The 15238-nt window shown below is 33.0% G+C and overlaps 1 long non-coding RNA gene across 1 annotated transcript in view; it reads left to right on the top strand.

Annotated features, from left to right (window-relative positions):
* Positions 1-11909: 11909 nt before the first annotated feature.
* LOC131070866 (uncharacterized) overlaps positions 11910-15238 on the top strand; it is an 82399-nt gene continuing 79070 nt past the window's right edge. The window contains exon 1 of the long non-coding RNA XR_009112417.2: positions 11910-12074. This is a non-coding gene — a long non-coding RNA (uncharacterized LOC131070866). The remainder of the gene's footprint in view (positions 12075-15238) is intronic.

Here is a 15238-nt window from a genome sequence, read left to right as displayed (position 1 = left end):
CCTTCCTAAATAGTTAAAATTAAATGACCCCTCTTGAATAGATTGATTTATTATAATTTTTTTTTGCCTATTCCTTATTTATAGAAATAAGCAATTGTTAAGATTCAATTGAAATAAAACAAAATATAAACCAATATTACCCCATTGTGGGAAGTCATTCTTATTGAGGGAAATAATAAAATGAAAAGCAATATATATCTAAATACATATATGATATGTTGATTAGCAAAAATATAGATATTATGGAATGTATAGATGAAAAGAGAGGAGTACGAGATGAGAAAATTTGATTTGAAGAGAATGGATCTCATCTAGCCTATCCTTAGACATAGTTTAAATTGAGATACTTATGACTTGCAACTAAAGAATTCAGATCCTTAATTCAACATTATTGCAACTAAATACCAATTCGATAGAAACATGTCAAGGCATGTGTATTATGCTAACAAGCTAATCTTCAATGTCTATTGATGCCAAATGATAGGTTGAATCTCAATAAATAGATACATGCAAACCAATTTGACAGACAAAAGAGAAAAGAATGAAAGATATCAAAAAAACATGGAACTTACTCTGTAAAAAAAAAAGATATTGTAGAGAGAGAAGGGAGGGGGCAATAACCTCTTGCTCCCTAGGAGTTGATTCTACCAAATCGACTTATGAAAACAAAACATTAATAGCCCACAATTTCCAGAGATGTAAAATAAAATCGATGAAGCCAGATCAATAATAAGCATGCGGCGTATCTTCAAAGACAGATTAATCCAACAAACAAAAGAAATGAGATGGGACAATTAAAGAACATTACCTTGCAGGTGGCGACACTATTGGATGGGTATCGATCTGGCATCTAAGCCAAATTGGAATTGAATTTTGATTTAGCCTGACAATTGAGATGATGGGGGGAGCGATTTAATGCCAGGGAGGTGAATCGACCTACACAATGTGGTGAGGGGGGAGGTATGTTAGAAGGCTGGAGGTGAATCGATCTACACAATGTGGTGAGGGGGGAGGTATGTTAGAAGGCTGGAGGTGAATCGACCTACACAATGTGGTGAGGGGGGAGGTATGTTAGAAGGCTGGAGGTGAATCGACCTACACAATGTGGTAGGGGGGGGGTATGTTAGAAGGCATGGGTCTTGCTAACCGTTGACCCTCCTTCAGCGCCTTAGGCCAACCAAACTTGCCTGTAGAGCCAAGTTAGAAGAGGAATGAAATAGGAAAAAGGGCAATACCATCTCGATAAGGATGTAGGGAGAAAAGTGACCCCCTATTCAATTTATCTGGTTCTTTAAACCTTTTTTACTGAGAGAATCGATCCACAAATTGTGGATCTAGACTGGAGAATTCAAGATTGATTGATTGGAAGTGGACATGCAGAAAACTCAAGTAGATTTGCCAGTTAAGAAAGTTGATCAAGAGTTGGACTAGATTACACAGAGTTGGGCTAGACATGAAGAGCAATTTGAGAGTTGACAGGAAGTTACACAGAGTTTGAATCTACTTCCCATTTAAAACTCGTGTTAATTTTTAACATGTTAAATTAAGTTATTAAATTAATATTTTAAATTCATTTATTTATAATCTTTTATTTAACATTTTAATTTAAATTTAATATTTTATGCTTCAATTATATCATAATGTTATTTATTATCGACTTTCTAAATTGATTTTATTACTTAATTAATTTGTTTAATTATTGCATGTGTGTGTGTGAATGAATAGGCCATATTCTCTGGGTTACTGTCAACGAGCTAAGAGACCCCTCCTCGGTCAGATGTCTGCCTTTGACGGTCATCCCTACATCCAACTCATACTCGGCGAAAAAGTCAGATCGCCACATTAAAAATTTGTTAGCATCATCACATAATTAACATTAAATTAAAAATTATCATCAATAATATCATTAATATCATGTCGTCAAGCATCAAATATAATTAATGTCATCCAACATTATAATATCAAAAATAGTGTCATCAAACATCATATCGTCAAATAATGCCTAACTAAATATTTAAAACTTGTTTGTCTAAAAATAGGTCGTGACAATATTATCAAACAAACCACAATAAAAAATAAAGAAACGCGATCATGAACCATACTTGCTCCTCTAATCATTTGTGGATGTCCTCGAGTAGCATAAAAACATGATATAAGATAAATCAAATAAAAAGATAACACTTACTAGACCAGACATGTCAACATCCATTTAGATCTTCTTTCCAAAGATGAGTGTTTTTTGATAGGATGCCTATTGTAGGAATAATATATCAATTAAGGCATGACATCTAACAGGGTGCCTATTCTAGGATTTTCTTTCTACGAATGTTATAAAAAATGATATGAAACTAATAATTTAGTTTGTAGGCAATCTTGATAGTTTTGCCTCTTGATTTGTGATTTCTTAAGCTTAATATTTTACATGATGTCATATTTTTGTCTCATTAAAGTGTCAATGCCTCAACAAGAGATAGTTTATAATGGATTATAGATGTGGATGGGTATGAAAGTTTATTATCGCATTTCAAAATTTTATTTTGGATGATGGATTGTGATGGTGCAAATGTTAAGTATCCTCTTATGTAATGTCAAAGATCCATACCAAAAAACTTAGGTAGAGGATTGCCCCCAATCAGGTAAAGGACCATTTATTTTGGAATGGGTGAGATGGTTGACTTTATTATAATCCAAATGGATAGATGTGAGATGCTAAATGTCAATAGATCTTAGGCCATGAGGGTTTATGACAAAATTTTATTATGGATGGTGGAAGATGGTATTTTATTATGCAAGTATGTATGCTTAGTTTATTATGAATGGGGTGGAAAACCAAATAGAATGATGATAGATGGAAGACAAAAACCTACTACACATGGAACCTATGAGAGGTTTTCACCATGGTACTTTCTTGAGGTTCAACCAAAGTGATTTTCACTCTAGGATAGATTATTTCTCTTGATTTCTAATATTTTTGGTGTCACACAAGGCGCTTGTTTGTTGGGTTTTCATCAATGTAATTTTTTTTTATGTGTGTGTTTTTTAATACTTGAAAGGCATTCCTTGAGAGTGATTTGTAGAAATTTCAAAGGCACGTGGTATTGATAGGCTCAGGAAGTAGTTTACTTTTGGGAGTAGTAAGTTTTTATGCAACAATTGCACATGTTGTAGTGATAATGTAAGGACCCAACCAATTAGGCTCAAATTTTTATAGCTTTTCTCTATCTCACAAATTCCTTCTCTATTAATACCAAGTCACCAATCTCAAAGTGTCAAACTTGAATTCTCCTATTATAGCTACAATTTAAATAATTTTGATAAGCTTGCAAATAGTTTAGAGTAGTTTTTTGTCTATCATCTAACAACTATAGCTCATGTAATTTGGATATTTGATATTCTTTATTGTAAATAAATTACTACATTGTGACCCTCAAATATGGTAACTTGGCCTCAATAGGAAGGATCAAATCACTGGATTGAGACTAAGGAATTTGGTGTGGCTCTTGTGAGAGTGTGGATGCTAGTATCATAAGCCCATAAAGCATGATTGAGTTGGATATGCTATTCATAGGCAATGTCATTGATAGTCTTTATAAGGATTTCAAATATGGTATTGTTCAACACCTTAACTTGATCATTACTTTATAGATAAAAAGGAGTGTCAAAGTGATGTTAGATGTGGAACTTGTCGAAAATCTCATAGACATCTTGGTTCTTGAAGGGGTGACTATTATTGGTGATAATGGAAAGTGGCATGTGATATAGTTAAGTATAAAATTAGTAATTTTTTTGTTCAGGATGTAGATGAGTAGAATGGCTTAAATCCACTTTGTGAAATACTCAATTGTGTGATAAGGAATTTATGGCCATTAGCATAAGTAGGATGAATCTTTCCTATGAGTTTGAGTCCCTATTAAGATAAGGGACATGGATATGTAATGGGTTGAAGCTCCTATAATGGTGCACAAATAAGATCTCCATGAATCTTACACTAACAATATTTCTTGGTAGATGTGTAGGCATATTATTCCATAGTGGGCTAGTAATATCAAATTCTGTTGAAAAATTTGGCTATGATTGGACCACTTGAATGGGATCCACATATACTATCATGTACTTCATGTAAAGTAATTTGTGCTTCTTGTGAGTCAATACATCTTATAAGAGTGCGATGTAGACTTCATTGGTATGAGGTGTCATTGATGATAAAATAATAGGAGACTTGGTGTATAAATATTTTATTGGCTTTTTAACAATTCAAGTGGAAAGGTTTGATCATGAAGGTAGTGTTATATGTATTTATATCATAGGGAATCAAGTCCAACAATTTTATATATGAGATCAAACTTGAGAATGTTGAAAGTATGGATCATAAGCTATTCTACCAAGGACATTGCGTGGCACATTATTAGGCATGTCAAGTAGAGATCCAAAGGTTGCCATAGCATTAGATTGTTTGTTTAGCACTATAGGTATTTGGTCAAACATAATGTTATCAAAGGTTTTCATAGCATGAATTTGTTAACCATCCACTTATAGGAAATAAGTTTCTCATGTTTTATCATGCAATAATCGTTAACTTTCTTGATGATCAACTAAGAGTAACTATAAACATGAAGGTTATTGATCTTCTATTTGATGGTCATCCTAATCCCTACAATAAGAGTGTCATATTTAGACATGTTTTTTGTGCATGAGAACACTCATCTTTAAGAATTAGGGATTTCATCCCCTTGGGGTGTTATAAAAAGGATCCTAATTCTTGAACCATATTGTGTCTAGGACCCATCAAAATAAAATTTCCACTTTGTAGATGTTGTCACTATAAACACTACTTCATTAGTAACATCTCATACAAGAGGATTATTTGTTGTAGTTCTTGTAAGTTGATTGACTATTGCATGTCCTTTTATTGCTTTTTTATCAACATTCACAATGTTGAATTCACTAAAAATCATTACCCACTTTGCTAATCTACCAATGAGGGTTTCTTTGTTGACCTAATACTTTAAGGGATGTATTTTTTCTATGGGATTGGTTCAATTATTTAGCATGTAGTGTTAGAGATTTTTTGATGCAAATATGATACCCAAACATGCATGCTCAATAAGTGTATATTTAAGTTCGTAACCCACAAAAGTATGACTGATATAGTATAGCTCTCTTTTTATTTTTCATAATACTATATGCAAGGAGAGCTCCTAATGTCATTGGCATGGATGATATCTATAAAAGAAAAGGTTTTACTTGTATCGAGGGTATTAGTACTAGTTGTGCTAATAGGTACACCTTAAGCTGCTAGAAGGCTTGTTGACACTACCCAATTTATTTGAATGGTCAACACTTGTTTGCTAACTATGCTATAAATTTGTGAGTGAACTATAATTTACCTTGAATGCTATGAATATAGGTCAAATTATATAGTGAAGGCATATTTATTATAGCTTTTAATTTTGCAAGATCCACTTCAATACCTCTATGGGAGATAATATACCTAAGAAGATTTCTAGAAGTGACTCTCAGGACGCATATCTTTAGATTTAGTCTAAATTTATACTACTTTAGTTTGGTGAAAATAAATGCTAGAACATCTAGATGATCGTCTCATGGCATTGATTTAGCAAGGAGATTATCTGCATAATCCTCCATCAATGTGTGCATCATATCATGAAAATAGTTGTCACGACCCTCTAATAACTCACCCTAGCATTCTTGAGACCAAAATGCATAGCATTCCAACAATAAGTACTCCAAGAACATGAAAAATTTGTCTTATATATATCCTCAAAAGAAATTCTACTTTGGTTATAGCCAAAAAAATTCATCCATTAGTGACAAAATTTCATATCTAGGCGTTAGATCCACAATTATGTCTATGTTTGACAATGGGAAATCATCTTTTAGGCATAATTTGTTCAAAACTGTAAAGCTTGTACAAATGTGGATATCCCCAGTTAGCTCAGTGACTAGAACTAGATTAGATATCCACTTAGCATAATCATTTGGTCAAATGAAGCTAATATTTAGCAACTTTCTCAACTCATCTTTGACCATAAAGTATTTTGAGGGTGCATATTTCTAAGTTTTTTCTTGATAGGTTTGTCACCCAAATATATTGGTAGATGATGTAGGAATAACTCTAGACCAGTAAAAATTGATCAACCTTGTATAAAGAACTTGATGATATCTATTTTCTCGTTCTCTAATAAGGAAGTTGTAAAGTGTGTAATTCTTAGATTTTCAGCTTTACTGATATTGACTCCTTTAGATTTTTTGTCTAGGAGTGGGGATTTCTCTTGACTTGTAGGGAGTGGATCCAACCTTCCATCCTTGGGTGCCATAGAGAGGTTTTCACCCTTGGATATGACCATTATTTTTACTTTTTTTTGGTTAAAAGGTGTGTTTTAGTTTTTATCTAGAGACCTATTTTTTATTTAATCACTTTTGTGATTGGAAGGTGGAGTAGACTCTCTAAATTAAGTTGTAGCATTGAGATCTATGGTAAATTTAGATTTATGATGACCTATAGCTATGTCCTCTATAATTTCCATAACAATACCTTCATTTTTTTCAAATATAGCCAAGCTCAGTGATCCTTGTTAATCCCAATTGATGAGTTTGGGTGGACTATAGGTAAATTATCATCAGTATTTGTAAAGGCTAAGGATATTGTAGTCAAAGTAAAGACTAAGGTATCATCAAGGTCCCAAAAGGTTTTAATCTAAGAATAATTATCAATATATTTAATTTTACAAGAGTTTATTTTATCATTATTAGAAGTTTCAACACTTTTGGAAGCGTTCATGTTTTCACCTGAAAGAAACTTAGTACTAGGAGTACTTAATCTCAATGGTTCACACCAAGCCCTTTATTCTTAGGAAAGTTTTTTGTTTGAATGGGCTCTTTGATCTCTTGTTTCTAAAGTGTTATACCATTGTGGCCACCATATCCTTTTTGTTTCATGATAGTGAAGCCTTTTCTATATTCATCAACCAATAACTTAACAAGATTTGTGTACTTTTTATCATCATATAGATAAGTATAGATGATCTCCTCTATGGATTCCTTGTTTAGTTTGCCTCACTTAGTGAAGGTAGTGAGAGTTTGATATTGTATAATGATTTTAGGGTATTTTTGAATTGGATGTTGTATGCAATAGTAAGTGACATAGGAAACTTACCAATGCAAAATGAATCATCAATGTTTTATTCACCACACCCTTTGTCTTAAATTTTGACCTTGATCTCAGGAAGCGAGATATATGGAATGGAAGATTTTAATAATGATGAAGGATCAATGTAGGAAGAGGTTGTGGATGATGACGATTCTTGGTTAATCAAGACTTGACATTTAAGAATCTCATTTAGGTTTGTAAAGGGTAAAAAATTAGGGTTTCCACCATGAGAGGAATGAAAACCACTAATTTACCTTTACATTTAAAAGAGGGGTGAACCCAATAGATTTAGTTACAAATTAGTAATGATAAGGGGTAAAATAGTATTTGGATTCAAGGGAATAATGTTTATATGCCCTCTTTTGTGAGTTGACTTGCTGAAATTAGGTTAAAGTGCTAAAAATGAAGGTAGAAATGCAAAAACAGTGAGCTACAGTTATCAAATTGAGGCACACACCTAGATCTGAGTAGTATATGTAGAATTAGAATACATCCTTGAAAAAGATCCAAAAATGCCAAAACTAGAGTGCCCATTGCTCCTGTCCTCCTAAATTTTTGTACACCAAAAAGGGTTGATTCATCTCTGCAAATAATGCCTATTCTAAAGATCACAGCTCCATACCTAATTCCTGCACACATAAAGAATAGTAAATAGGTTGGGAATAGGGACTTGCCTAAGTCAAATCCTAGTTTTGGAATCAACCATGAAATAGAGATAACAGATAATTGAATGATTGTAAATGATGATTCTCTTTTTGAGGCAGATACTGAATAATGACTGAAAACCAAATAATATACCTCTATGTGAAGTTTTGTTTGTGTCCATGCGGGATTAGGGTTTCATAAAGTCTTTGATAAAATAGGATGTAAATCTCCACTTCAATGCTTGAATCTTGACTTTGTTGTTGCTATAAGGATTGAAGAAAGAATGATTGCTTGCTCAATTTATTGAATGCTTGATCTCATGTCTGTATAATGTATGCTTGCTACTGTGGATGTCAAAATGAGAGGGGAAAGCCTCCTTTTATACTTTCCCAATGAAAAAACTGATTAATTTTTCAACACGATCTGACATGGTTTTAAAGGGGCCCAAAATAGGGAGGACCAGAGTGTGGCACCCTAGAGGACTAGGGTGTGGCTAGGATAAGGTTCCTATTTGATGCAAAAGGTCAAAAATGCAATCATTCTTGAGTTATATGAGTAGAATCAGACCCCAATTAGGCCTAGGGGTGCAAACGCTAAGGTAGGGACCTAATGCAGTCAAAATTGTACAAGGGTGCAATTTTAGGATGCTACAAGGTTACTATAGAATTAGAAAGGATTGAGATCACTTGATATAGTGATTTCAAATCTAATGTAGAGGAATTCTAGATATTGATGGTATGTGGAATGGACGACCTTCATGACATGAATCCATGTACAAACAAGGAGAAGGTTATACCAAAGATCAAACTTGAAGACTTGATAGAGAGTATCTTTAACCATGGGTCCAACTTGGATTGGAAGTGTAATGGCACCCTTTGAAGGGAGTTCTAAATAATCATAGGCTCTAATCACAATCCTTTTGTATGTATCAATGACCACCTCAGAGAAATTCAATGTTCTAAACAAATTTAAGGTACAAATATTTAGACCTACTCCTCCATTTATCAAGACTCATTTGATTTAATGTTTATAGAAAAAAATTAGAGGTGGAGGGGATAATTATAGTTTAGCCTATGTAAAGTTACATCAACCTCTATAAATATAATGTGGCATGTTGTACAAAGATATCCTACCATTGCCTAAACTAATCAACATTTATGTCAATAGGAATTGAGGAATCTTGAAGTTCTCTATCTAAGAAAACCTTATGGGTAGGAGATATGTGTAACCGCTCGAGGATAAATATCTAAGGATGTGTCTTTCCTAAGTGATCCACAAAATATTGTATTGGCTTGATGATTGAGGTTTGTAAGTGGCCTCTTAAAGGGTCATCTTAGATCTATATGTGATAACAACACATTCAAGATTTTTATTCTTGATGGTTATCATAGAGACATTATTATCATCTTGTTGAATGTGATTAATTATATACTCATAGGCGGCATTTTGTAGCTAACATTGTTGTTGTTATTGGAACTTGAACTAGAGGCTTTCCATAGTTTTGAAAGTAATCTTTGAATATTGTGTGATTAGTATTAGAGGACTTAGACATTGTAATGCCTGCCAAAATACCCTAGAGAAAACAACTAAAGTAACTAACAAATTGAGATAAATTTTTTCAAACATCTGCTAATGCAATATAATAAACCATCACTACATAAGATCATAGTTTAACTTCACATATATGCATAAAACATCATGACCATATCCATATCCAAACATCAAATAACACAAGTAGAACTAACATCATAACCGTAACCATCTCAAAACATACATATATCCATTTACACTTTCCCTAGAAAACTCCAACGTCATTACTTACTATCAACAACATGTAACACATCCATATCAAGAAGCCATTAACATATATTACAACAATTACATTTCTCCCAATCAGTTACCGTCTTCCTTATCATGAGAATAATTAACTTTCAATACATAATCTAACATAACCCATTATCCTTTTGGTTCATTTTATGGCACCAAACCAACTGTTCCTAACCCCCATTTACTTATTCTTTTCTAACATCATAATTGAATTCCAAGATGGTCTACCACATTTCTAGTATTACATTAAACCAAATGCATAACAATATACCCAATGCCTTTATTGTCATTAATGAATCAATATCCAGTATACTCATGATACATCATTATGTTTACTTATACATCATCTATCATATACAAGAATTGAATATGCTTTTACAACAAGGAACATAAATCTCATTCACATTAAAATTACATCATGAATCCATTGCATATATGTACCATATGAATCGTATACATCAATCTACTACAAGTATCCATCCAAAGATGAGAAGACAAAAGATCCACATCCACGCAAGAGAATCCGATGAAGAACATCCCAATGGAAGAAGACATCAAACCACCTAACCATGTGGAACCATAAGGAACCACCCCCCATGCTAGGAGATGACACAAGATCCCACTCACACTCTAGATCTAGGCTAACACCTAATAACCAAAGTAAGACCAACACCAAACAAATGCAAGAATGCAAATCATAAAATCTCCAATATGATACCTCCAGAGGCAACACATCAAATCAAGAGTCAAGGCACTAGGACCTACTACATGTAGGGAAAAGAGTGTCATCACATGCAACAAATGGGAACCTAGGCACCCATCTCAACCTTTATGGAGTAAGGGAGATTAGCTTACCTGGCTTACCAAGTTCTTCCCTATCCTATCTCAAATATCTACCACTGGGCAAGGCAAAAGGGGCCACCAACCATTTCTTATCTTATTAAGATGAACTATCCTACCCAAACCCCAATAATTAGTAATTAGATTATCATTTGATTACAAAGCATAAACTCCCAATGAGATATTCCAACAATCTAGACTCCGGTTAACCAGGCCGCCTACTCCATGCAATCCCACTCACTCACTTAGAAGCCCACTCCCCTCTAGCATGCACCTAGACCTTTAGGGTAACAACATACATCAAAATAACATCATAGCCACATAATGAGGGCACACAAGTGACATAAAAGTACTCACAACATCACTGAGAACATGTTGAACACAATAGGATACACATGGCCACATACAAGGCAAGAATGTAGTACCCCTTCCCCAATCGTACTATTTACGTGCGTACTTTGACTAAGTTTGACTTTTTGTACCTTTGGAGACCCCCCCTCCCCCCCTTGGTCATGATGTTTATGTGCAGCTAGTATGCTATCATGATGGCATATGCTTTAATGTGTGTGTGTTATAGTTAATGATGATTATGCATTAATTTATTGATGATGATTAAATGTTGATTTCAATTATGCATTAATGATTATGGACTAACTCATTTCCTTTATGCATGTTGTGCGCCATGTGAATGTATCATGTATGTGCGTGTATGGGGTACGGTGAGATGGGCTATCGTCACTCACTATGGTGAGACATGAGAAGTCATGATTCTCCTTCAACAATGTGTTCACCGTGTTTTTATGTATATATGCATGTGCATATCAGTGATGTAGGAAATTACATGTTTGAGTATCGTGTGGGTATGAGGTATCAACTCCACCTAGTTTCATAGGTTTGAGAGTACCTTATTGATTTGATGGATGTGAGAGAAGATAAGTTCTTAAACCCTTCGTGTTACCCCTAGTCATGCTCAATGTGAGTGGTGTCGGTCGTTTGTAAGTTCTCTTTTTATTTGGTTTGCGGGTCATGTGCCTAATTAGGTTACTTAAGTTCATATTATGCAATGGGTGAAATGATTTAATTAATCTTAATAATTTTATTTGGTTAAATATGTTTATTGCTCATTCGTAATTAAATCAAATTAATTATTACGACCCCTTTTAAATGATTAGTTGATAAATCAAATCGTTAAATTCAATTAACTAGTGAGTTGATCAATTCAAATTGTGAAATGTAATTGTATTATGCATTTTGAATTTATTAAATAAACTTTTTAAGAAAATTATAATATCTCCAAAAAATCTTACCATTGACTTTGAATATGTAAATTTGAAGTTTTATATATAATTGAAAAATCAAATTTTGGAGAGGAAAATGCTTTTTGAATTTTAAATTTTATGGAAATGTTTTATTGGTTAAAAGAATTTCAACCTAAAATAAATTTAGGTTAAGGAAATTTCTGGAGAACCATATTTTTCATGGAATGAGGAAGTAATTTTTTTTGAGGAAAATTTGGGGGATCTTTGTGAAGAAATTTATCCAGTTGAAGGTGGTACTCTTCATTTCAACACTTCAAGGATAGCTATTCAAGGTTGGGATTTTTTTGATACCTTTGTTTTCTTTAATTTTTGTTTGATTTGAAAGAAAATTTCCTGTATGTGTGTTGCATTCCCTGTTTAAAAAGATTTGCAAATTTGTTAGAAGGGATTGAGAGTTCAAATCTGGCTTTGAAACCTTTGTATCTTGGTTGCAAATCATTTTCTCATTTATAAAAAAAGAGCTGATTTCTAAAAAAACTAAAAAAAATTAGATTTCTGTGTTGAAAAGAAATAAAAAAAATAAAAATTCATTTGAATCTCTCAATTTATTTTTTAAATAAGAAATTAGTTGAATTTAAATCAATTTTAGTTGATGCCTAAATTAATTTTATTGATTATGAGAGAAATTGATTTCAAATCTGGTTTATGAGTTTCTTTTTCTGTGTGTATAAAAACTAGAAAATTTACGTTTAAATATTTCAAATTAGATTTTAAATCTACAAATTAGATGCTTCTTTTGTTGATTTGGTGCATAAAATTTGTTAATTTTACCTCAAGAGGAGTTATGCTGGCAAAAATTATTCAAAAAAAAAAAAAAAGTTTGGATTATTTCCAGAACTGTATGTTTGTTTTAAGAAATTGGGGTTTGATATTTTTTTTGTTTTAAAAAAAACTATCTTAAAAAACAAAATTATATTAAAAAAACAAAGAGAGGGAGGCTCCGTGTTTTTACGGTGCTAATGTTTTGAGAGAGGAGAGGGGGAGCCATGGCGTGGTCTCCCCACCATCCCCTTACCTTTCTTTACTTCCCCTTTTACTTTTCTTATAAAGTTTATGTAAGTTTTAAACTTTACTTTTCTATAAATATACTAATATTTATATTTTAATAAAAAAAAATTTTAATTATTTTTAATTAAAGTTCTTTTTTAATATTATTAAATATTAATTATTAATATATAATAATAATATTAATAAAAAAGATATATAATGTAATTGGGTATATATATATATATATATAAAATATTATATATTTATATTTATTAATATTAATTCACAAATTGAAAAATTAGTGGGAATGAGTTGTTGAGGAAAATTCATATATTTATATATGCATTGTTTTTATAAATTTAATGATCTAATGGTATTGCGAGAATTTTAATTAGATCATTAATGAATTAATTTCGAATTGAGAAATATTTAAGAATGTTTTAATAGGGAAAATAAAACATGTAAATTATGTAAATTCGATTATAGGCTAATTGTCTATGTGTTATGAACTATTTTAAATAGATAATTAGTGCCTTGATTTTGTCAAAATTAGTGTTATGGGCATTTCAGGAAATCAAATTCCTGTTAAGTGATTTTATAAAAACTAGAGATTTAGTAGCTTGGTCAAATGAGTTTAATGATAATCAACATCACCTGAATTCTTCATATCATGATGTATTTTTCTACTTTACCTATGTGCTTGGCTTATAGTTGTGTTTCTGTGCAATTATTTATTTAATTGTTATATGCAATTCTTGGGTGTTGTTTATCTGTTATAGTTCTCTTGTGATTCAATTGAGTCCTATTGTTTACTCAACCTAGGTACTAGGTTCGTGTGACCAAGTGAACTATTATTGATCCTGAACTCCTTGAGAATTTTGGTATCATGAGTCATACCTTAGAGTTCAGTAGGTTTTGGTGTCATAAGGGAGAGTGGCTTTCGAGTGGGGGTCGCGCCCAAAGTGGTTAGCAGGGTAACCCATCAAAAGTTGAGTAATAAGTGATAACTTAATTAAAAATGGGGGGTTGGGTTCTACAAACACTAAACATGATAAATGTGCCTCGCTCATGTTTGAGTGCTTGTATAGACTTAAGATGCAGTGAGAAGGCCTGGAATGGCAAACCATCTACCTTGTCTTCACGAAAGGATGTGTTGGGTCCACATGAGACTTGGATGGGGCTGGAGGTTTGAGATGGGTTACCAGGGTAGCCCAATGGATGGGGGACGAGACCTATGGAGGCTTGCCAGGGTAACCATACCAAACTATGTGATGACACTCTTCCCTTATGTTCACTAGTGTGTAGTTTGTGCTGCTTTTGCTTGGAGCACTATTGTGGGAGTCATATTTGGTTGTTTATGCTTTTTGTGAGTACCTGATATTCATGTTAGATCATGTGACGCTTATGGTGGATTGCGAGGATTTAGTTTTGTTGGTGCTCCAATTGTTCTCTTGCATTTACTCCATATCATGTTTCAGATGGATCCTCTTTCTTCTTCTTGGATCATTCATGTATCTCTTGGACCCTTTGTGGTCATATGTATCATTTGATTATGTACGCCTTGATGGCAGGTTGTAATTGATGTAAACCTTATGTCTATTTAATCTTTTATTTAATAGAATGGTCTTGCACTTGAAGCAAATCCGAAGATGTAGCCCATTAGGGGTGAACTCCGATATCAATCTTGGTTTTGTATGATGTATGTGTTCATTTGGTTCCTTTTTATTTAGGATGTATGAATGGCATTATGGTTAAATTGTTTAATGTAATTCAAGTGATATTCATCTTAATTGTATGTATGAAGTTATGAATTAAATACAGTAATATGGATTATGACAAATGTAGCTTTTGTTAGGTCCCAGAGACAACTGAGAGGGGGGGCTGGATCAGTTGTCTAATAAATTCAAACCAAAAACAACTTTACCAACTTAATGCTTAACACTGGTAAACCAGTCTTTTATGTCGGTAGATAGTTTTATCAGTTAATTATAATATCGGTAAAGATTAATGCATGAAACAAAAAGACAAAGTCATTCACAACACATAACACCAATATTTGTACGTGGAAACCCTATAAGGGGAAAAACCATGGTGGGAAACCTTACCCACAATCAGATGATACTACTGTAGATAGTATGTGTATACAAGTGGGGTCTGCACATGCAAAAAGGCCAAGCACCTAGAGCTCACTGCTCAAACACAAAAAGGAGTCACACTGACTACAATTGGATGGTTAAATCCAATAAGGATGTACTACTCAAATTTGCATCTTTCTATGTTGGATTTAGTACCGGTGTAGTTCTAATTGTCTTCACAAAAACCCTCCTTCAACCTTCAAATGATGTCTGCGTGTATAGCTCTGCTTATTCTTGCATATACCTTCACACAATCCTTTTTCGTATTCCACACACGATCTTACAAATAAGATCTACATTTATATCATAACCTA

The sequence above is a fragment of the Cryptomeria japonica genome, chromosome 1 (assembly GCF_030272615.1).
Source record: "Cryptomeria japonica chromosome 1, Sugi_1.0, whole genome shotgun sequence".
Classification (NCBI taxonomy): domain Eukaryota; kingdom Viridiplantae; phylum Streptophyta; class Pinopsida; order Cupressales; family Cupressaceae; genus Cryptomeria; species Cryptomeria japonica.
This window is presented reverse-complemented; position numbering and strand designations above follow the sequence as displayed.